This window comes from Molothrus ater, chromosome 2 (assembly GCF_012460135.2).
Source record: "Molothrus ater isolate BHLD 08-10-18 breed brown headed cowbird chromosome 2, BPBGC_Mater_1.1, whole genome shotgun sequence".
NCBI lineage: Eukaryota > Metazoa > Chordata > Aves > Passeriformes > Icteridae > Molothrus > Molothrus ater.
The window spans coordinates 91,780,722-91,784,425 of NC_050479.2; positions in this window are offsets into that span (position 1 = coordinate 91,780,722).

The following is a 3,704-nucleotide window of genomic DNA, read 5'->3' on the forward strand; positions in this document are numbered from 1 at the left end:
CACTTTGCCTTCCCTCTGTTTTCCCAAAATAATGTCACAGTTTTATTTGTGGTGCTTGCCCCCTACTCAAACACCCATAGCCCACAGAATGACTTCACAATGAAACAGTCAGCCAGGAATGACAAGAAACCTTTCCATATCACTCTGATTTGGTAGTTACATTACCTCCTATTTTGCATGGCATACCTGCCTACCCAACCCTGTGACTGACTGGAAGACTGGAAGAGTCTGATATCAACTGATAGGCTCCATCTTGTATTATGCATCAACATGTGTCTAAACTTGCCCAAGGCCTGAGTACTCTGCTGCATTCCAGGGACTGTCTCTGCCCTGTGAAAAGCATCTGACACCCTGCTGAAAGCCTGCCACAGTCTCACTGCCTGCTGATGGCTCTCCACGGCTAATGGGCTTACTCATTTTGTCACATTTCACCCTGTTCACCCACCTGAGGTGGGTGAAACGTGACAAAAGACAACAGCTCGAGCTTAAGCAGGACACCCATCTGGGGCAGGGGAGAGACTCCAGCCAAGGAGCAAGGTTTTACCTGTGCCATGTGGGGGAGATACTGCCCTGCCTGAAAAGCTATGGAAACTCAGGGGAAAACATCAGCAAGGGAAAGAGACCTTTAGCAAAGGTCTTTAACTAGACATCTTTGAAAGCAACAAAGAAACTCTGCTAAATCTATTTCTTTTCCTACCATGTTGCCCCAGCAGCTGCTCAAGAAGATTTAGAGGATTTCTCAATGCTCGTTTCATGGTTTAGAGCAGCAGGACCTGTTGCAGTACCCCACGGAAAGGAGATTTCTAGGGATGTACACAAACCTCAGTGAGAATCAGCACCCATGCCCTGCCCAGACCTGGTGCAGATACCTCTTGGACCCAGCAGTGAAGCCCCTCACTCCTAACTAGGTCAAGGTGTTACACAGAAGACTGGCAAAGGAGGAATACACTGAAGATGGGCTCAGGGGCAGATTCTGAGATATTGTTACATGTTTATCTCTCATCATCTGTTTAAACCTCTGAGACATGAGGAAATGTTTCGTCTGAGTCAAGCTACCTGTGTAGAAGGGTCATAGTTCAGAAATTTGTGAAGTGCTCTGCTCCTGTACACTACTGAATAGGTAAATTTAGAGTTGATTAGGGTTTTCTTTAAGGTACCTGAATGGGTCTTATAGAATCACAGGAGAATTGTTTCAGTTGCAGTGGACCTCTGGAGATCCAGTCTTTCCAGTCAGAACAGGGTCAACTAAAACAGGTTGCTTGGGGCTGTGCCAGGCAGGGTTTTGAACATCTCCAAAGACAAAGAGTCCACAAGCTCCCTGGGCAACCTGTTCCAATGTTTAACACATGAATAGTAAAAATTGGGTTTTTCTCACATTTAAATGTAATTTCATGCATCTCAGTTGGCACCTGTTCCCTCCTTTCCTTTCACTAGGTCCCACTGAGAACAGTCTGGCTCCACTTTTTTATTCCCTTCCAACTGATATTTATACATAGTAATACACATTTACACACATCACCTCCACTCTGAAACCTCTTCTCAAAGCTAAAAAATCCCAGCTCCTGGTGTGTCAGATATGCCAATCCCTGAATCATGTTAGTGGACTCCAGTATGTCCATGTCAAACAAAGCTGGTCTCTGGTCCAGAGCGTGTTTGTAATGCAAAACACTTACACTGTTCTGTTCTCCTCTGCTTTGATCTTTTCCTGTTCCTACTGGAACAGTGGCCAGGAGATATTTTAGGAAGGAATTGTAAGTGGTCAAGTGTATAGTTTGGCCCTGCTTTATGGCATGATCTCAGATGCACACACAGATAGATGAGGAGCTAGGGCACACATATGAAGCCAGGCCTAAATTGTCTCATGAAGTGGCACACAAGCAAGGGAGATGATTTCAGATTCATCCCTGTTTCCCTTTCCAAAGCAGACTTGAGATCATTTTATGAGATCATAAATACCTTTGATTTGCTCCAAATTTGTCTCTCTTCTATGGAAAAAAAAGCATTCCTTATAATGTGAATGTCAATGCTGCAACCTCAAATTCACTGGAAGCAGCAGAGAAAGGATAGCAGATGCCCTGCACTTATTTCAGCAAGTTAATAAAATAATTATTTTCTGCTTAAGCTGCCAAAACCAAAGCCTTTCTCAGATTTTACAAAATGCAACTTCTCTCTTTCCTTAACTCTCTGTTGATTTGCTTTTTTCAACAGCAACATGATTAGCATTCTCATTTCATACAGCTCCTTGAGGGGGTTGTTTCTATCCTTAGCTTTGAAGAAACACACAGGAAAATGCTACAAGTGCAAGCAGGAACATTCTCTTCCTGCCTGAAACGTGAGGATCCAGACAGTTCCTGTCTTCATCACATTTTCTGAAGGGTCTACGTGCCTTCCCACCAATGCAGTACCATCTGACCAGGGCCAAGATGGGTGGATGGTGTAGTCCAACATGAAATACACACACTTGCAGGAAATTCAAAATGATATAGACATCTGCATTCTAGAGAAGACACTCATATGTAATTCTACTAATCCATCTACTGCATTCCTCAGGCTTGGACTTTTCACTGTGAAAAGCATGAGTTGGACAGAAAAACAGAAAAACATAAGGCACTTTCTGAAATGGGGACATTATCCATTCTTATGGCAAATCCTTTAGGGTTTTGAATCATTCTGTCTTACATTTTGATTTGCTGATCACAGTGCATTAGCAACCTGCTATTCACTGAAATCATCTGAATAAAGGTGTGTACGTTCTCTCTTCAAGATCATATACTGTAAAGCGATGGGAGTTTTCACACAACTTGACATGTACGTTACACTTTTAAGTCATCTCTCAGCTCAAAAGTTTGCTTTTCTTTTTCCTCCAGGATGTTGGTTTCACTTATTTTTAAATTAATCAATCTCCTTATCCTTATATTTTTCTATTGATCATTTTTGTGGGTCAGATTCTGCTCTGTTTGGAGATACACACAAACACTATTTTTGTTAAGATACTGAGGTTGGATTCAGTGTAGATTTTTTCCATCACCTTGGAAACCAGTCTTCTTCTTTCCTCAAAATCCAGACTCCATCTTCCACAACACACAGTGACATATCCAGATAATTTTTGTCTCTGACAAAATTCAGTGACAAAATCACGTGTCTACATTTGTCCATAAAACCTGATTGATTTCTGTGCTTGGTATTGCTTTTACTACTTCCTGAATAGATGGGAAAGATCATTCTCAAGTTACAGGCCACTAAAGAGAAAATTTGTGTGCATAATGTCCTGAGAATCAGAGGCAATGCTTTGTCAAGAAACGCAAGTGTGAGCTGAGCCAGCACAAGTATAAATGTCACTCTGAATTACAGCCTGCTTGTATATAGCATCAGCTGGAGTCTCCAGCACAGGGTGCAAATTTTTTCCTGAGTGGATGTCACTTCAGAGGTCCTATCTGATGAAACTGCTCGTACAGCCAATCTGAGCTGTGCATGATCATGCTCTCAGCTGCTTACCTCACTCCAGCAGCTTACATCCAAAGTTTAAGTAATCGTGCAATGGCAGAAATGCACAAGATGCCACTTTTCAGCTCTTCTGCAGCAAAAAATCTTGTTTGGAAGAAGAGAGAGAGAGAGGCCAGAGGGACATGACTACAAAAGAACTCCTTCCTTCCCTTTTGGAGTGGTGGCTATTTAGAAAGGGAAAATGCATAGTACTGCACAGC